Below are 21,707 nucleotides of genomic sequence, written 5' to 3'. Positions count from 1 at the left end.
ATGATAGAGGACTGGTTGGTACTTTAGAATGAAATTGGTGTTCTATTGATCAAATTACAAAAGACTTTCACCTTCTATTTTTCCTCCCTGATATTTTACTCTGAATTTTATATGAATGGGTCCTTATCTTCTGCAACCTCAGTGTCCATCATTAAGCAGTTTTATTTAAAAAAGAACTGCTGTTGCATAGCTATCAGTGGCAAGATTAATTGTATCTTAAACTTTTAAAATATAAGCAATTACTTGATGTTTAAGGAAGAAGACAATTTTGAAAGAATATAGTTGTGTTTGTGTGATGAAAGATACAGAGAAAGAAAATGATGTAATTCCTTTTCATTTCAAAATTTTGATTTGGGGCTTAAGAATTATGGGTCCAGTAGACACCAATCATTTGCTTCGTCAGTTCTAGTTTATTTTTTGAAGCTTCTCACTGGGTTTTCGTACAGAATGGTTGGGGTATGACAGAAGTTGAGAAGTATTTGGTTAGGGATATAGCAGCATATATATGGACTGACTAGTTTTCTTTTTCCACTTGCATAGTGAATTTTTCATTTTTAAGTCAATAGAATCTTTAAAATTAACTTTCTACTTGCCTTGACAGTTTCAATTCAACAAATATTTTTCAACATACATCTTGTGTACAGAGCGCCTAGGTAGACATTAGGGAGATGCAAAGGATTAGATAAGACAGTCTCTGCCTTCATGAAATTTAACACCTGCCCAAATAACTGACATAAAATGCTTGATAACTACATTAGAGAAACACAAAACAAAGTGCTTTGTTAAGTCACAAGGACAAAAAAATTGTTACTAACTGGAGAGGTAGAGGAAGGTTTCACAAAAGAAGTTCTATTTGAATTGGGCTTTAAGAGATAGATATTAACTCAACATAGACAATAAGGTAAAGCTGTTGCATGAAGGAGAGCAACAAGGATATTTTCAGAGAAGGGAGTAAGTAATCAGTTGTGGCTCTGGCCCCAGGGCTCCTTGCTTGGCTGTTGTTATAGCCTTCTAATTAGTCACCCTGAATCCAATCTTTCCTCTCTCCTATCCATCTGTCACATGACTGTTTAATCAATATTCCTAAAGCCCAGGTCTGACTACCCCTCTGTCTTGAAACTTTAGGGATTCTCTTTTGCATTTAACTTTATAGTCTGGTTCTAGTCTTTGCATTTTGATTTGTGATTATACATAACTTCCTTTCTTGAGCTCCACAGCCCAGAAAAAACTGAATCTTGTTTTGCAAACATGACATTTCCTCTTCTGCCTCTATGCCATTGCACAGGGTCTCTCCCAAAGTGAAATGTCCCCGTTCCCCTATATGGACCAATAATTCCCTTCAAATGCTGTCTTTGATGCTTTTCTCTATTCCTCAATTGCTAGTGCTTGCTCAGCTCCTATCCAAATCACTGTGTCTTTTATTTTGTGTGCCTTCTATTACTTATCTGTGAACATTTTGTATTCCCTTAGTAGACCATAACCTCCTTGAGATCAGGGACTGTATAATTTTTATACTTGTATCCTCAATAACTCTATTGTACATAGCAAATACATTTTAAATGTTTGCTTGTTTGGTAGGAGCTCATGCCTGTATTTCAACTCTTCAGTATCTCATTGATGAGACTACTCTCTCAACCTGCTACAGGTTGCAGCTCACTCTTGCTTGTCCATTCTGTGTTACTTTTGTCTGTGTCCTATAAACATGCTAGCTAATTATTATTATTAATAATAATGATATATTTGCCATATGAGCTCCACTCAACATGTTGAGGGCCATCCTTTTGTCCTTTGACATTGTATTAATGGAGTATACAAGCTGACCATTAGTTACTACTGACCCATCTTTTTTCCAGTCATACATTTTCTCATAACAGCCTAAAATAACTACTACTGTGTAATTTCTGATTTGCATTGTGTTGCACCTTTTAATATCTACTATGAGCTTCACCATTGCCCTTTGTAAGGCCTTCAATTTTAGTTCTTCAGAGATTGCCATATACTATTTCACGACTTGTATTCATACAACCTTACAAGAAGAATATTGTTTAAAAAAAGATAGGACTTTTTTTGAGAGAGAAATATTGGTGCATTAAAAGAATTGTGCAGGGGCAGCCAGGTGGCTTAGCGAGTAAGAGCACCGGCCCCAGAGTCAGGATGACCTGGGATTGAATTTGGGCTCAGACACTTAGCACCCACACAGAAACACCTGGCTTTGTAACCTTGAGCAAGTTACTCAACCCCAATTGCTTTAAAAAAAAAAAAGAATTGTGCAGTTGCCCTAAAGAAATTTAACTTTCTCCCTTCTGTTCAGCTCTAGGTCCAGCTCATTGTTCATTTGCAGTGTTTTTTCCTAGATTTGTTCTATGGATTGTCAGTTTAACTGCATGTGATAGTTTGGATAACAAACATTCTAGGTGACAGTTAGTTGGCAGAGTGGATAATATCTTGGACCTAGAGTGAGGAAGACCTTCATTGAACTCCTGCTTCAGACAGTTACTAGTGGTGTGACTCTGTGCAAGTCATTTAGCCTCTGTCTGCTTTAATTTCCTCATCTGCAAAGTGGGGATAATAACAACATCACCTACCTTCCAGGGTTGTTTATGAGGATCAAATGAGATAATATATGCAAACCACCTTGCAAACATTTAAATGCTATATAGATGCTGACTTGTTATTTTTCATTGTTTTTATTTTTCTGCTTAGTTTTTCCTTTGTGGATAGTTAAATTAAACTCTTGAGTGACTATGAATCTAATTTAGGAGACAGTAATGTCCCAAGACTTGATTCATTCAACAATAATTTATTAAGTGCCCATTATGTGCTAGGCACTGTGCTAGATCCTGAAAATACAAAGACAAAAAATGATGCAGTGAGCACAGTATCATCTATAAATAGGGATGCCTGAAGGGCCACACCATCTATAAAGAACACCTTTTCCTTTTGGACTCTGGACTGGATTTTTTCATGACAATAGCAGACACTGTTGCCAAGCATATGTATCCCTGTTTTAAGTTATATTTGCCAATCAAGTCATTAAACAGAGTCATACCTGTTGTTGCCCTTTTCACAGAATCTTGTATGATTTGGGCATGATATGAATGGAAGGCTCCTTGTGGGAGGAGAACCTCTAAGGTTTTTGTTGTTCTGCTGAGTCAAATGTTTTTTGCTGTCGTTATCATATGCAGTGGGATCTTTAATTCTTTATACTTTTCAGTCAGTTGAAGCTATAAAGTATGATTCTCTGTAGAGTTATCATTTGCTATTCCCTTCTCAAACCTTTTCAAAGGTGTTCTTAATATAGATGATTCTCATAAATTTTGTAAATTTGAAAATAGGCATATGAATGAGTAATTATTGGTATTCTTTTGGTCACTTTTAGGGGTCTTTTTATGCCTTCATATTTTCCCCTCTTTGAGATACCATAAAAACTGATTCTTCAATGCCTTCAAAATTGTTTTTGGTTCCAACGTGAATTGCCTCTATATATAGTTTACTTGTCTCTCTCAACCTTGTTTTCTTTGGTACCACTTTCACTCTCGTATATAGGTACATCCTGGACTGTTATATAAAAGTCCAAATGTGGCAGCTCTGCTGCCCTTTGGCAAAAAGATTTTGTTATTAAAATCAGGTTCTTCATTGTGGCCAAGTTCTTGGATGGGGCCTGAGGAGCACACACTAGCAGATTCTACCATGTTGGAAAGACTTCAAGGATATGTTTGGCAAGGACTGTCATTAAAGGACTTGTATAGATTAACTTGGAGAGGCTCATTACATGGAGATTGTCCAATAGGGAATGAATTTGTTTGGTCACACATGGCTATAGTACAACTGTCAACCACTTGGCTGGAGTTTACTTCTGAAACAGTTCATGTCTGCTTTCTTTTTTTTTTTGCCTTTTTTTTTTTTTGGAGGGGGGAAAGCAGGGCAATTGGAGTTGAGTGACTTGCCCATGGTCACACAGCTAGAATGTGTTAAGTGTCTGAAACTGGATTTGAACTCGGGTTCCCCTGACTCCAGGGCTCTATTCACTGTGCCACCTAGCTGCTTCTCATATCTACTTTCTAAAGAGTATTTTAGCTGAATGTGGAGGAGTTGGCCTCTTGCTAAGGAACATTTTGGCCACAACAACTCATGAGAAAAATTCACAATGGCTCTCAGTTCTGAGTTAGTCTTCCTTTGCACTGAGGCGGGGCAGAAAAGGGATCTGAATGTATTAAGAATCACACACTACCCTAACTCTTGGTACTAAATTTGAGATCGTTTTCCAATGACAAAATTGACATATTACTAGAAAAACTCTTATCATTCTTGAATGAGCTTAGGCAGTGTAACAAATATTAATAATAGGAAATAGTTTATGAATTCCTAGTAGGAGAAACTGAAGGAAAATACTTGAAGAAATGAAGCTTGACTTTTCAAAATGATTCATAAGAGAACCTTCAGGAGCAGGATATACATTATATCTTTCAGATTACACTTATTCTTTTTAGTTGTTGTGTTAATCCAAGCTGAAACAGAGTATTCTCACCATTTTTGTCTTTGTTTTGTTATTTAAATGGATACTGTTGTTTAATAGGATATTTAATAAAGTTTGAGTCAACTGGGAAATGGTGAGAAATAATCATTTATAATAATGCTATAAATACATACTACTTTGGAAGAAAAAAAAAGACTTGTGTTTAGTTCCTTCCCCATTAAATAATAACAATAATAGTTATGGAATAGGTCCAACTTAAATTACAAAATGGCTCAAAATGTGTAGTGAAATTAAAGTTATTTTGAGATTACTTTAGTTTTTAAGTGATTTAAGTAAATGAAGGGATATTTTAGGGAGATCTTTTAGAGAAAGAACTGAATCATCTTTTGTTCAGGAGAAAATATCAAATAAAATGAGAAGAAAAATTATGTGAAGTAGCATGAGTTTATTAAATTGCAGTTTCTGAATTAAATTTATTTTGCTTTTCTTTTTTTTTTTCATTTGCCATGTTCAGTCATTTCTTGCTAGACTGCGTTCTCTAGATGCTCTGTTCTGTCAGTATCATAAACTGGTTTAAATTGGAGCTCATCATTTCCAGGCCTGTGCTTGTTTTCCCTCATCCCTTCTAAATTCTCAGGTCCTCCAGATTTTTCTTCTCTCAATGGAGGGCAATATTCTCTTACCCAGGTTCATAACCTTGGGATCATTCATTACTTTTTTTGGGGAAAAAATTTGATGGTAATTTTTTACACCACAGATATTTCCTAATATTTTACCCCTGCATGTGTCTGCCCTCCATTCCACCCATTTTCAAAAAGACCAACATAGGTACTATATTTAGTACCTTCTCTTTTCTCTCTACCATTAGCTGTAGAAGTAATTCTTTTCTCTATACTTCTATAGTAAGGAGAGGAAGGTCTGAATTACCATCTATACCCTAGGACCAATTTTGATCATTGCATTTTACCTGAGGTGAATTCTTTTTAATGTGGTTTTCATTTAAATTATTATAGCCATTATGAATATACTAGTTTTGTTTTCTTTGATCAGTATCACTTGGTATACATCTTTTTTTCTGAATTTCTGATTGTTTTTCTGAATTTCTGATATTCATCCTTCCTTATGGTGCAAAAATATTCTGTAGCATACGATTTGTTGAACAATTCCTCCAGGTGATGAGCACCTACTATTTTTTTCCTTTTGCTATCACAAAAAGTACTCTTATGAATATTTTGGTATGTATGTAACCTTTCCTTTTGTCTTTTGTTAATTTATATTCCAAGTAGTGCATTCAAAGGATATGAAGAATAGAGATTTTTCTTGAATGATTCCAAGTTATTTTTTCAGAATTGTTGGACCAATTCTTTCTCCCACCAATAATGCATGTTTCTGTCTTCCACCCTTGATTTTTCCATCTCCCACAGCCTTCCCAAATCAGTTGTCAGGGCCTTTTTTTTAAAATTTCTACAATATCTCATTTTTATCTAGATCTTTCTAGTTCAAGTTCTTATCACCACTTTCCTTAATAGCCTACTAAATGACCTTTCTGTCCTACTTTGCCTCTTTCTAATCTATTTCCCACAAAACAGTCAGAATAATCTTCCCTAAGATCTGTCTTACCATATAATGGTAATGTAATTTTGTATTTGAAGATCCCTTTGTTTGGCAAAAGTAGCAGGTACTTAACACTTAGTAACTGATCAAGCCTCTGATTGGGGGAACAGAAGGTATGAACACCTATCTCCTGTTAACTGACTTAACAGAAAGAGGTTGACTGAAGGAAGGAAGTAGTTAATGTTGTGTATATAAGAAAAGCCCCAGAGAGGCACAGTCAGAATTTCCTTGAGACTGAGATCTGGTGGCAGAACAGCTACAGAAGAATGGAGAACTGAGTCCTGAAAACTTATGGTGGTGGAGCTTCTTCTGAACAGGAGCCCAGAGCCTGGATCCAGGAGGCCAGAGCCAGGAGCTGGAGCCAGGAGCCCAGGAGCCCGGAGCCCCGGAGCCAAGGACCCAGGAGCTCAGGAGCCCAGGTGACTGAAGCATGACTGGGATGCTGAGACTTTGTTTGTTTGCGACTTGGTTGAGCCTTGAATTCCTTGGAGCAGAAATGGTGAAGGAGCTGACATGGACCAGACCCTGTGAACGCCAGTGTGGAGCAGGACCTGCCCAGAGAGCTGGTCAAGGAACTGGGAGCCGTCTGCCATTGAACCCAGGTGACAGTCTGGTGAATCCAGGTAGAATCTGGGACCATGGAAGGGGATCCAGGGAATCTGAGAACAGGCCCCAAGTCAAGATGAAAAGACCTCTCCTTGGGTACTAAGTAATCATGGAATTATAGTTTACTAGTGACCAAGGGGTGGAGGGTTTTGTTATGATACTTAGTAAGACTTTGCTGAATAAGTGACTGATTTGTACTTTGAGTACTTTGACTATTGCTACTGATAAGTGACTGATTGAGTTAACTTGAGTGACTATTTTACTTTGAGACTATATTGTGAATATCATATTGTGATTTTCTGTGATAAGTTGTAATATGGTGAATGCTGTATTTTGAATTATGCTGTACCTTGATTTTCCATGGATGTTTTGCTTTTGTTATGGAATAAATAGAGTGATCACTATACTGAGTAATCAGAACCTTAAAAAAAAAGCTGTTCACAGTAGCAATTCTTCTGGAAAGCTTCTGTGCATGGCATTACACATGTTCAACTCCTAACCTTCTTATCTCCTAACCTATCACCTCTAAAGATAAAATATAAACTCCCTAGCCTGGGATTTAAGGACATCCACAGTTTGGTTCCTATCTTCCTTACAAACTTTGTCATGTGATTCCATTATTTGTTCCATCCAAAGCATACCGTGTTTCCCCGATAATAAGACCTATCCCGAAAATAAGCCCTCCCATTACTGTGTAAGATTCCTCTAAAAATAAGCCCTCCCCCGAAAATAAGCCCTATTGAGATCGCTACTGTAGTGAAGGTGATCCCCTGCGCTACACGCTACATTACGGTACCCTCTGTATGCACTGTTCCCCCCCCCGGTGAAACGCACACTGCGCTCCGAGCTGCATCCAATCAGAGCTGCAGCAGTGAGCGCGTCATCCTGTTCTTCCCCAGTGATTTGCTTGCTGGTACATATTTTTGTTCACATTTACCTGTTTATTAAAATTGCTGTCAATGTTCATTAAAATAAGCCCTCCCCTGAAAATAAGCCCTCTGGTGTTTTTCTGTCCAAAAAAATTTAATAAGACAGTGTCTTATTATTGGGGAAACACGGTACTACTATTCCCTAACCTACCGTCTCCCACTATGTTGTTTTCTCCCACTAAAGCTATTTCTCATGCCTGGAATGAACTCCCCTCATACCTGCCTATTAAAATCCTCTTTTTTTTTTTTCAAAGCTTAGCTCAATAGTCTATCTCATGTGAAATAAATCTTCCTTGACCATGATAGCTGCTACTTTTCTTAAAATTACCTTCTGCTCTCATACATATATATACACATGCATCCTTACCTTTAAATAAAAATGTCTTTTCAAGACTGAGACTGTTTCATTGTTATTTTTGTTTCCAGTAACCTACAGCATGTTATGCTAATAGTTGATGATATCATATGTCCAACAAACATTTGTTAATTGAGTTTGGGGAGGTAGATTTTAAGAGAAAAGTAATTTTGTAGCTTTTGGTCCAATGCCAAAAAAACCTAGGTCTTAGTGGTGTGCTTCTTTCAAGCTTTGACATCTTTGGGCACTTGGAGGTCCCTGGTTACTTTCAGGTTACTTTGGGGGTCAAAGAGCATATTAGAATAACGAATGGAAGAAAGAATGAGAGAAGACTAAATTTTAAATGTCTCCTCTAAGTTTTCTAGGGCCTATTATTGTTTTATAGCTAGATAATGTGCACACAATTTACATCTTCTTTAATTTTAAAAATAAATTCAATTTGTTGCCCTGACTCTAGGCTTTTCTTTTATAATTATCCTCTCTATTCCTAATAGGTAGTTTGACCCACACAAATCCCCAGCTGATCCCTCTACATAGATCCCTGAGTCATTTCTGCCTGAATATACTCTTGTGACAAAGGAAGAAACTGAGGGATGCTCTAAATCTGGTGCCTATTCAACTAAATATTGACTTTGTTTAACAAAAGCCTTATTTTAAATGAGAACATATAAATAGTTCAGGAATTTAAGGCAACCTGTATTAACAAACTTTTGTTTTCTATAAAAATATTTGTTTTATTAGTGACTAAATGTGGTATTGTTGGAGAAAATAAAGCAACTGGAAAGGTATAGTTGGGAAAAGTGATTAATAGAAAACCTCTGTTTTGTGGTGCGTGATATAACTAATATAGAATCACTTATATACTGGGTTGAAAGATAAATGAAAAGACATTTTTCATTTGAAAGGAAAAAAGGTAGATAGAGTAAGGAGATTTTAAGAATGTATGTAACAAAAAAGTGAATCACAAAGGGAAATTGTAGACTAACAGCTTTGTGAATGCCACCAAGTTTAATATATGCATCTATTACTAATATATGTGACATAACATATAACATTGTATAATAATGTATATTAATATATAATTGAAGATAATTAAATATTAATATTTATAAAGATAATTTAAGATGGAATATAAAACTTACTTTCAGTAGTCAGAAGTCTATCATAATCTCCCAACTGAGGTGGAGATACTAACAATCTTCATCTCTGTGTCAGGGAAACTTGCCAAATGGATTGTAGAAGAATGTGGTCTTGGCCAGAGACCTACACCCTGGTAACTCTCCATAAAAAAGCTTTTTAGGGGGCGGCCAGGTAGCACAGCGAGTAAGAGCACTGGCTCCAGTGTCAGGATGACCTGGAGATCGAATCCTGGGCTCAGACACTTAGCACCCACCCAGAAACACCTTGCCGTGTAACCTTGAGCAAGTTAGTTAACCCCAATTGCTTAGGGGCGGCCAGGTGGCTCAGTGAGTAAGAGCACTGGCTCCAGTGTTGGGATGACCTGGAGATTGAATCCTGGGCTCAGACACTCAGCACCACATCCAGAAATAACTGGCCGTGTAACCTTGAGCAAGTTACTTAACCCAGATTGCTTAAAAAAAAAAGCTTTTTAGTTTTGGTAGCATCTATTATTTTGTTAAGCTACAGACAAATTTCACTTAACCAGAACTTAACTCAGAACTCAGTTAATTAAAAAAAAATTTTTTTCAGGTCTTTGTTGATTTAAATAAATGCTATTTCAGGACATGATTTTGGGAGAAGCAACATAACACAGTAGAAAGAGTTTTGGAATTGAGAGTCTTCCTTTGGAGTCCTAGCTCTACCTAGTTTAAAGACCTTGGAGTGACCACTAACCTTTGGTTTACCATCTGTAAAGAAAGAGTAATAATGCTTTGACTGCTTCACAGAGTTGTGAGGAAAGTGAATTACAAAATGGAAAGTGCCATATATATGTGAATTACTGTTATTACTAAACTGTCATTGTCATTGATGTTTATAATAATGACTCATTGGGGAACTATGAAATTCTTAGTGATCCTAAGATCATTAAGATTGAATATGTTCATTATATCATGCATAGTAATAAGAAAAAAGGGTCTTAATATATTTTAGAGAAATTTCCAATCACAAAGATTTGAACTAAGACATTTTTCTTGTTAGACTGTTAATCTAAGCCTTTAATTCTCAGAATATTCCAATTAATTGAGCTATATTATATTTGCTTTGGTAACATTTAATATCCCCTCTAATTTTTGGTTGGGTTTTTTTTTGGGGGGAGGTGGTCTCCATTCTGTCTGGATGCCCTTTGAAACCTATTTTATCTGCTCAAGAAAGTTTTAAGAAAAGGCAGTTTTACTTCAGTCTGTCCTTACCAAAATGATTTTCTTGAAGTTCTAGTCTGACTTTGTCACTCAATGCAGTGATCCCCTATCACTTCTGGGATCAAGTATAAAATCCTTTCTGTTCAGCATTCAGAGGCCTAGTCCTCTCTTGCCTTTCTAGTCTTCTTACATCCCGTCTCTCTACACCAGCTCCAGCTGCCAGCTATGCTGGTCTCCTAGCTATTCCACAAATAAGACACTCTCTCTTTCAGCTCTATTTTTTTTTTTTTTTTGCTGCCCTTGTGCCTGGAATGCCCTCTATCCTCATCTCCTCCTTCTGTTTTCCCTGGATTCTTTCAAGTCCCAGTTAAAATCTTACCTTCCACAGGAAACCTTTTCCAATCCCTTTTAATTTTAGTACCTTCTGTCTCTTAGCTATTTCCCATTTATCCTTTATATATTTCATTTGTGCATGTCTGTTTGCTTGTTGCTTCTCCCATTAGATTGTGGGCTCCTCCAGGGCAACGATTCTCTTCTTTCTACTCCCAGAGCTTAGCAGTGCTTGGCACATCACAGAACTTACTCAATAAGTTCTTATTGACTGATTATGTAGAGGAAATATGGTATAGTATAAAAGTACAGGTTTTTGTCTGGACACTGATATTTAAATCCTAGGTCTGATACTTACTATGTTTGACCAAGTCTCTGAACTTCTTAGAGTCTTGGTTTATTTATCTGTAAAATGGCACTACTTATTTCAGAGTAGCAAGCTAAATGCTTTATGAACCTTAAAATGATGTTGTGACACAGAGAAGTAACTGTTATTTCTCAGAATAATTTGGCCTACAGGAAGGAAGGAGTAGAGCAAGATAGGGAAACTTTAGTTTCCCAATTCTTCCCCAATTACTATTTACATTCTGCCCTTATTTTCTTATTTGAATTATGCTCTTAAACATTAATAGGCATATTCAAATGTAGATTTCCTAACGTGTTCTAAAATTAAATATAGGTGCTTTGGAATTATAAATTCAATACTTCTAGCAATTCAAATAATATAAAAATTAGTAATTTTATTTAAAAATTTACAGGTAAAACAAGGATGTCTGTTGTCACCACTGTTGATATTTTTTTAGAAGTACTAGCTATGGCAGTAAGCAAGATAAAGAAATTAAGGGAATGAACATAGGCAAATAGAAACAAAATTACTGCTTTTTGTAGATGATGAAATTATTCTATACATCTTGGTAAGTAGGCTGCCAGATATTTATATATTCAGTTGTTATTTTGAATGGAATTTGAATGGAATAACTCTTCTTGCTGAGTTTTTGTTGGTAATATACAGAAAGGTTGATAATTTCTTTGGATTTATCTTATAGCCTGCTATTTAAGTGAAGTTACTATTTCAACTATTTTTTTGTTGAATATCTTGTGTTTTCTGAGCAAAATGATTTCATCATCTACAAAAAGCAGTAATTTTGTTTCTATTTGCCTATGTTCATTCCCTTAATTTCTTTATCTTGCTTACTGCCATAGCTAGTTCAACTTTGGCCAGGTGGCTCAGCGAGCAAGAGCACCGGCTCCAGTGCCGGGACGACCCGGATCAAATCCGGGCCCAGACACCCAGCACCACACCCAGAAACAACAACCGGCCATGCAACCCCGAAAAAGCCACTCAACCCCGATTGCTTCAAAAAAAAAAATAGTTCAACTTTGATAAGTTCCTTATGATTTCTTTTCCCTGTTTACCTTTTCATGCTACTCTTGCTTCTTGTATCTGAATGTCAAATTTTCTATTCAACTCTGGTTTTTTCAGCAAGAATGCTTGAAAGTCCTGTATTCCACTGAATGACCATATTTTCCCCTGAAACATGATACTCAGTTTTGCTGGGTAGGTGACTCTTGGTTTTAATCCCAGCTCCCTTGACCTCCAGAATATCACATTCTAGGCCCTTCGATCCCTCAGTGTAGAAGCTGCCAGATCCTGGGTTATCCTGATTGTGTTTCCACAATATTCAAATTGTTTCTTCCTGGCTACTTGTAATATTCTCTCCTTAATCTGGGAATTCTGGAACCTGGCTATAATATTCCTAGGAGTTTTCTTTTTGGGATCTTTTTCAGGAGGTGATTGGTGGATTCTTTCAACCTCTATTTTGCCCTCTGGTTCTAAAACATCAGGGCAGTTTTCTTTGAGAACTTCCTGGAGGATGCTTTCCAGGCTCTTACTTTGGTCATGGCTCTCAGGCAGTCCAATAATTTTTAAATTATCTCTCCTGGATCTATTTTCCAGGTCAGTGGTTTTTCCCATGAGATATTTCACATTGCCTTCTATTCTTTCATTTGTTTGGATCTGTTTAACAGCATCTTGATTTCTCATAAAGTCATTAGCTTCCATTTGCTCCAATCTAATTCTGAAGCCCATGATTCTCCTCAGTGAGCTTTTGAGATTCTTTTTCCATCTGGCAAATTCGACTTTTTAAGGCATTCTTCTCCTCATTGCCTTTTTGAGGCTCCTTTGCCATTTGAGTCAGTCTGTTTTTTAAGGTATTATTTTCTTCTGTCTAAAATATGTAAATTTTAATTGATTTTTTAATATCACATTTTCTACTATATGCTTCTCCCCATATGCTCTGAGAACTGTTACTATGATAAAGAGTAAAAAGAGAGCAAGAATTTTTTTTAAAGCTCTGTAAATCTAACCAACATATCAAAAAAGTCTGATGTTATTTGCAGTATTTCGATCCCATGGTTCCCTTCATTTGAAAAGACATGGGGAAAGGGGAGGCATTTTCCATATCTCCTTTGGGGCTAACCTGGTTCATTATGATTTTGTAACGTATAATTTCCATTGTTTTGTTTTTTTTTAATCAGTTTACCTTGTTTTAGTCATTGTATGTATTATTTTCCTGCTTCTACTTATTTCAGTTTGTAAGCAGGTAGGTTGAACCAATATAATAAAAACAACAATATTGCCCTAAATTAATTTACTCATTCAGTAATATAAGATGTTGGTCTAAACCTTATTTATTCCGGACTCCTTTACAATTATAAAATACTCTTTAGAAGTGAAAGACTTAAATAATTGGAAAGATTAATTGCTCATAGTTGGGGTATGCTAACAAAAAAAAAAAAATGATGATACTACCTAAGTTGATTTATTTATTTAGTGTTATACCAGTCATGCTATCAAAGGATTATATTATAGAACTAGACAAAAAAAATAGCAAAATTCAAATGAGGAATAAAAGGTTAGGAATCTCAAGGGAAATAATGAAAAATAGTTTAAAAATTGGAAAGAAGGGGGCAATGGCAGAACTCAAACTGTGCTATAAAACAATCACTGAAGCTATTTGGTAATTTTTTTTAAATTTTAAAAATTTATTTGTTTTTAGTTTTCAACATTCATTTCCACAAGATTTTGAGTTACAATTTTTCTCTCCCCATCTTTCCCCTACCCCACCCCAAAATAGCAAGCCTACTGAATATCCCTTTCCCCAATCTGTTCTCTCTTACATCCTTCCCCATACCACCCCCCCCCCAACTTTCTAGTAGGGCAAGATGGATTTCTATATTCCAGTGCCTGTATATCTTATTTCCCAGTTTCATGTAAAGAACAATTTTTTTTAAACATTTGTTTTTAAAATTTTAAGTTCTAGATTTTTTTCCCTTCTTCCCTCCTCACCTGCCCCCACTGGGAAGATAAACATTTCAATATAGGTTGTACATGTGTAATTACCCAAATCATTTCCATAGTAGTTATATTGTGAAAGACAACTATATTTCCCTCCCTTCTATCCCACCCCCCACTTACTCTATTTTCTCCTTAGACCCTATCCCTTTTCAAAAATGTTTGCTTCTAACTACCTTCTTCCCTAGTCTGCTTCCCTTCTATCTTCCCCCCTCTTATCCTCTACCCCCTGTTATCCTATAGGGTAAGATACTCAATTGAGTGTGTATGTTATTCCCTTCTTAAGCCAAATTCAATGAGAATCAGGTTGTCCCATTCCCTTTCCCCTTCCTGTTCTTCCACTCCATTGTAACAGTTTTCTCTTGGCTCTTTTATATGAGATAAGTTACCCTAATCTATCTCTCCCTTTTTCCTTCCAATAAATTCCTCTCACCTCTTAATTTTATTTTTTAGATATAATCTCTTATTCAACTCATCCTGTGCCCTCTGTCTATGTATACATGAACATATGTATGCCCACATTCATATATATTTTTATGCATATACACCATCCTATATATACATATATGTATGTATACATATATATGTATATGTGTATATACACACACACACATATTCCCTTCAACTATTCCTCATACTGAGAAAAGTCTTATGAGTTACAATTATTGTTTTTCCATGTAGGAATGTAAATAGTTCAACTTTAATAAGTTCCTTATGATTTCTTTTTTTCTGTTTACCTTCGCATGCTTCTCTTGCTGCTTGTATTTGAAAGTCAGATTTTTCTGTTCAGTTCTGGTTTTTTCTTCAAGAATGCTTGGAAACCCTCTATTTCATTGAATGACCATATTTTCCCCTATAACATTATACTCAGTTTTGCTGGGTAAATGATTCTTGGTTTTAGTCCTAGCTCCTTTGACCTCCAGAATATCATATTCCAAGCCCTTCCATCCCTCAGTGGAGAAGCTGCCAGATCTTGTGTTATCCTGATTGTGTTTCCACAATACTCAAATTGTTTCTTCCTGACTGCTTGCAGTATTTTCTTCTTGACCTGGGAACTCTGGAATTTGGCTATAATCCTAGGAGTTTTCTTTTGGGGATCTTTTTGAAGAGGCAATTGTTGAATTCTTACAATTTTATTTTTCCCTCTGGTTCTAGAATGTCAGGGCAGTTTTGCCTGATAATTTCTTGAAAGATGGTGTCTAGGCTCTTTTTTTGATCATGGCTTTCAGGTAGTCCAATAATTTTTAAATTATCTCTCCTGGATCTATTTTCCAGGTCAGTAGTTTTTCCAGTGAGATATTTCACATTGCCTTCTATTTTTTCATTTGATTGGATCTGTTTTATAGTATTTTGATTTCTTATAAAGTCATTAGTTTACTGTTGCTCTGATCTAATTTTGAAGGAGTTGTTCTCTTCATTGAGATTTTGAAATTCCTTTTCCATCTGGGCAATTTGACTTTTTAAGGCATTCTTCTCTTCATTGGCTTTTTGGGCCTCTTTTGCCCTTTGAGTTAGTCTATTTTTTAAGGTGTTATTTTCTTCAGTGTATTTTTGGGTCTTTTTTAGCAGGCTATTGACTCACTTTTCATGATTTTCTTGCATCATTCTCAATTTTCTTCCTAATTTTTCCTCTCCTTCTCTTATTTGATTTTCAAAATCCTTCTTGAGCTCCTCCTTTGCCTGTAACCACTTCATATTTTTCTTGGAGGCTTTTGATGCTGGAGCTCTGACTTTGCTGTCTTCCTTCCACTCCTTGCCTTGATCCTTTTTATCCCCAAAAAGGGATTCTATGGTCTGTTTGTGCTTCCTCTGATTGCTCATATTGCCAACCCCTTGAATTTTTAACTCTTTGCCATGGTAGAACTCTGCTTCCAGAATGGAGAGAATTTTGTCCCAAATTGCTGGGGTTTTCACAGCTTCTGGAGCTATTAGGAGCTCTGGCTCACTGGCCACACACCCCAGGACCACCACCCAAGACCGGGATCCAGATTCAAGCAGGATAAAGCAAGAGCAATTGCCCTCTGAATGGTCGCTTGGTTCCCCTACAATGGGGCCAGACCACACTCTTCCTTCCTCCCTTCTCCCCCCACCCCAGTTCCAACAGAGTTCCACATTGACCTTTTACTTTATCTTTGGCGTTTATGGGTTGAGAAGTCTGGAAACTGCCACAGCTGCTAGTGATTCACCCTCCTGAAGTCTGCTCCGGCCACTGCTAGTTGGGGCTGCCCTGGGACCAGAACCACATGACTTATGGTAGACTGCACTTGGCTCCCAGCATGCTGCAATAGACCCTTCCTGTCAGCCTTCCAGGCTGCCTTCAGTGGGAGATTTGTTTCTCTCTTGTCACTTTGTGGGTTCTGTAACTCTAAAATTTGTTTAGAGTCATTTTTTTTACATGTATTGGAAGTGACTAGAGCAGGAGCCCACGTCAAGTTTGTGCTTCTACTCCGCCATCTTGGCTCCCTATTTGGTAATTTTTTAAAAATAGAGAAACCAGCCAGTGAAACGGATTAGTTCAGCAATATGCAGAGATTAGATGAGGTTTGTACCCTAATGTTCGTCAGACACAAAACCCTAATTACTGGAGTAAGCATCCATTATTTGACCAAAATCTTGAAAACAATCTATTAGAAACTTTGTATGTGGTGTGAGGGGTTGGTTTAAACCAAGTTTAGCTCTATATGTATCCATGACGATGATGACAATGATAGCTAGAACTTTTTTTTACAGATAGTGCCTTCAAGTTTGCAAAGTGCTTTAATATTATTTCATTTGCTCCTCACAACAACTCTGGGAGGTAGGTGCCATTATTATTCCCATTTTATAGGTGAGGAAACTTGGGCAAAGGTTAAGTTATTTGCCCAAGGTTGCACAGCTAGTGTCTGAGGCTGACTCTGAACTCAGATCTTCCTGACTCCAGGTCTAGTATTCTATCCACTGTGCCACCTCAGATATAAATAGTTACATCATAAACAAAATAGTGTAGCAAAGATGAAATGTCTTCTTGGATCTGTGGATAAGGGAAGAATTCATGAACCTAATAAGCAACAGAGAATATCACACAAGGTAAAAGTTTTGATTATATATAATTAAAAAGCTTTTGCACAAAAAACACCCCAGTGTAGCTATGATTAGAAGGGAAGTAGTTAGCTGGGAAAACAGTTCTTGCAACAAGTTTCTCTGTTAAAAGTTTTATTTCCTACATATATAAGGGATTGATTTCTTACTTTACTTGCTGTCTTATTTTTCTTTTTGTATTCCTATCGCTTAGCATAGTTCTTTGCTTATAGTAAGCATTTAGTAAAATGTTTTATTCGTTCATTTTTAAATTTATAAGAATAAGAACTATTCCCTAAATTGATAAATGTCCAAAGGATATGAACAGGCATGTCTCAAGAGAAGAAATCCAAGTTATCTCTATCCTCATGAAAAAGTTCCCCAAATCAAATAATGGAGAAATAAATGCACCTTAAAATCACTCTTTGATTCCAAATCACACTCATCAGATTGGTGAAATTGGTAGAATTGTGAATTGGTCTAGTCATTCTTGGAAAGCAGTTTGGAACTCTGCCTCAAAAGTCACTAAACTGGGTTTACTCTTTCCTCTAGCACCAACCAGGGGGAAAAACGTTTATATATAAAAACATTTTTGTTTTGTTGTTATAGCAAAATGGGTGACTATTAATTAGAGAATTACTGGGCAAATGATATAATATGAATGTGATGGAATATTATTGTGCCTTAAGAATTGATGAAAGCATTCAGAGAAACCTGGGAACACTCGTGTAAAATGATGCAGAGTGAAGAAAGTAAAACTAGAATTATGACTAAAACAATATACAGGAAAATAACTTTGAAAGAATTAATGACTGATGCTGACTCTTGAAGCCTGGGAGAGAAGTGGCTGATTTCTAGGCATAAGTGGCAATATTTTTTATGACAAGGTCTATATGTGAATGTATTTTGCTTGACTATACTTTATTAAAATGTACGGCTTTTATTTGGGTAGAGTTATGGGTCGGGAGAATGGTGAGTAGTAAGTAAGTGATGAGAAAAAAAGCATCAAGGAAACATCTAAAAAATACACAGAAGAGAACAGAAAGAAGATTATAAGTAGATAGAGACAGGAGGGGTAGGTTTATTACTATTGTTTTAAATTTGGTATACACTTTTAAAAATAATTTTAAATTTTGTTATAATTTTCAGTTTAAATCAACTTTTTTGTTTAAGAGGAAAGTAAATATAAAGGTATCTTTGAAATTTCATGTTAGTTAAAAACTATTATGGGGCTGAAATATCCAAGTTTATTATTTAAGTCCAAACACATTTTATGAACATTTTTTGAATAAGTCTTATTAGGCCTTAGATTGACATTATGTACCCAATCTTAAGAGTTTCCTAAATGATACAAAAACTTCTATCCAGTGGAAGTGATCATTTCACAAGTTTTAGAAGTATCCTAGTGTAAATGAGGGATACTTAGTTTAAGGTTTCAGAATGTGAATTTGTTTCTCTTGTAGTAACCTGTTTGTTAGTAGAGTCTTTGGAAATAACAGACCTGAAAGATTCATTGCCTTTGCAATTTTATATAGAGAGTTAACCCTTTACTTCTTTCTGTGTTTGAAATATGTAAGTAAATGGTAGTTCATTGTAGACAGAATAATTTTGAACAAAGGGGTTGCCATCCATTAATATAATGAATGCAATGTCAGCTGTAATACAGTATTGTAGTGTATCATAACCTGTATAGCAGTCTGCATACAAGTAGCAAAAGAGAGCTAGATATAAAAGGCATCATTTTCTATAGGGATGGACATTTTCTTATGATTTTTATCCTTTACCCAATATTCCTTTAGTGACATCTTTCACTAAAGGGGTATTAAGGAAGAGGATAAAAATCATTTGAAAAACATTCCCTGACTTTAAAGATGAAAAAGTGTGTGTAAGTGTGTGTGTGTGTGTGTGTGTGTGTGTGTAGAGAGAGAGAGAAGGATTTTTTTTTGATGGATTCTTTTGTATTATTTGATACTTAGACAATTAGAAAAACTTTTTTCCAGGTTCTGAGAATATAGTCAAGTTACTGAGCACTGTCCTACCTGGGAGGCTTAAAGTAAACCACATATCATGTTTTATGCAAGTGATTCTCTTTGAAGAGATCAAAATGCCCTTATGCACAGTCCATTGTTAATTGAGAAGATAGAAAGCTTCTTACAGTAAAAATAACTGATAACTGCACTGGGTGTGTGTTACTAACAGGTGGTTCTGGTGCTTCAAAGTCAGATGCAGAATTAAAGGGTAAAAGTAGTTGACAAAGATCAATTAATAAACGTTAGTAATAGAATAGCTTTTTTCATATAGTAAATTTCAGAAAAGTCCATCCCCAGAAGTGTTTTAAATTATTAGTAAAATAATTTTACTTTGACTGTGGTTACTAAATTCTTTGGGTGTCTGTGTATTCACAATGTTAAAGTTTAAGTAGATTATAGGAAGGTTGACCTCTTTTGAGCATAATAGGATCCCATAATATAAAACTTCAAAAATTTAATTTTTCCAAACATTCAACATAATCATGCAAAGGGCTATGACACAAGTAAACACATGAATGGATAAGTAATTTTTGATGATTCCATCATATTTTTGTATTTGTAGCAAAGGAACACTGAATTCAGTTACAGGGTTATGAGGTTAGCAAAGCTATTGTTTTGTTAGCTATGATATACTCTTTAGTAATTTTTTTAAAGCTTATTCCTATCTGCTAATGTCACTTTATAGATTTAATTTAGGGGTAAAGCAATAATTCAGAATATGAAATTTTATTTCAGAAGATGTTGTATAATAACGTTACCCATCTCACAGGTATCATGCAGAACTTTCAATCTCACTGTGACATTAAGTTTTACTTTTTTAATATTGCTTATGCCTAGAATGTCATTAAATGCCTATAATCCAGGAGAGTTTGGAGGAAATTATGACCTTGTATCTTGTTTGAAGACATATGTAGTAAGGCCTCTCTACAACATATTTCTGCCTAGAATAATAATGAATAGTTATCCTTCATATTCCATCAGAAAACTTAAGTCTCTCAGTGAAAATGAAGATGAAGTTGAAGCTGACAAGATTGATATGTACATTATGTTAGAAATGGTAGATGAGTTTTTAAGTGTTACTGGCAAGTCAGTGGCACTGGTCATAACAATCAGAAAGATTTTCCAGGGAACAATAAAGCCTATAAGAAGGCTGCTTTAATTCTTGATCCAATAATTAACTCTTTAGAGGGGAGGCTTTCTTATGCTCCCTGGAGGTCTGATAGCTACACATTCTTCATGGCACTTTTATGAGAACGGCAAATGATTCAAAAGCAAATGACAGGAGAGACTTGTTCAAGGAGATAAGCCTCAGGTTATCTTCTTTAATATGCCCTTTCAGTCCTGTGCCATATGCCATATGAACTTGTATTTGTACCTACATCATTGCCACACTATAGTAATTGATGTTCATAATAATGACCTGAGTAGTCTTGAAACACTTAAATTAGATTTGTTGTATTCTGTTTCCATAGTGTGGGTGCTTAGAGAGTTAATATTATGTTATCCTAAAACTGTTTGTTCACAACACCTCATTCTCTAAAGATTCTTGAAGAATATATTAGCATTTTAAATTGTACTCTAGGATTGACTTTGTATTGCAATGAAGTTCAACATTAAGTGCCTGTTGTGTGGAGAGAGCACACTGTTAAGTACTAGGGAACAAAGACATTGCCCCTGCCCTCATAAATTAATATAGTTTAATATGGGAATTTGACACACAGAGAGATAATTTTAAGATCAGATAGTTAGTGTGTGTACTGAAGAGACACAAGCCAAGTGCTATCTGAGGCCTTAAGGAGGACTACCTTGCGGAGCTTGAGGAGGTGGTATTTCAGATGAGCTTTAAAGGATAAGTAAAAATTCAACAAGGATGAAGGACATTCTAGACATAGGAAGCAGCATGAGCAACAACAGTCAAGAATGAGGTAGGAAGATGGGAAGGCAAGTAGCCTGTCAGGCTGAGTATATATTATGTAGACAGGAGCAGTGTATGAATGAAATAAGACTGAAAAGATAAGGCAATACCAGATTTTGGAACACATTGAATATAAGTCAAAGAAGTTTTGAGTTTTGCTATGTAGGCAATATGAGTAGTTGTTAAACTCTTTTGAGCATAGGAATGTTATCATTAGACCATTGCATAAAGAAGTGGTTTGGCAGATGTTTGAAAGCATGGTTTCCTTTGAGGAAAGGAGAGTGACAGAAGACCCATTAGGCTATTGGAGTAATCTAGGTAAATGTGAATAATGGTAGTTATTTTGATAGTGCCTGTGGGAATAGACAGAAATGGATGAATGACAGAGGTGTTGTAGTAGAATTTCTGGGACAACGTAACTGATTTGGATATGAGAGGCAGGGTAGAAAGGAGACAATAATAGTGTTTTAAACATGGAAAACTAGGTGAATGATGATACCTTTGGTAGTAATAGTAAGACCAGGTGATAATGGGAATTCTAATTAATTGTAGTTTACTTTAACTCTTTCTCCAACCTTTCTTCAATTATTTTCCTTTTTCCCTTTCTCCCTTTCTCCCTCCCTCCCTCCCTTCCTTCCTTCCTTCCTTCTTTCCTTCCTTCCTTCCTTCCTTCCTTCCTTCCTTCCTTCCTTCCTTCCTTCCTTCCTTCCTTCCTTCC

At 36.0% G+C, this 21,707-nt stretch overlaps 1 protein-coding gene across 3 annotated transcripts in view; it reads left to right on the top strand.

Moving 5' to 3' along the window:
* The window catches only part of ARMC8 (armadillo repeat containing 8), a 131,516-nt gene that overhangs the window by 21,024 nt on the left and 88,785 nt on the right, over positions 1–21,707 (top strand). The gene's annotated exons all lie outside the window — the stretch shown is intronic.

This window comes from Petaurus breviceps, unplaced genomic scaffold (assembly GCF_028583685.1).
Source record: "Petaurus breviceps papuanus isolate PSGF00001 unplaced genomic scaffold, PetGlider_PUasm1.0 90604, whole genome shotgun sequence".
NCBI classification, from domain to species: Eukaryota; Metazoa; Chordata; class Mammalia; order Diprotodontia; family Petauridae; genus Petaurus; species Petaurus breviceps.
Note: the sequence above shows the minus strand (reverse complement) of the source record. Positions and strands in the feature narration are given on the sequence as shown.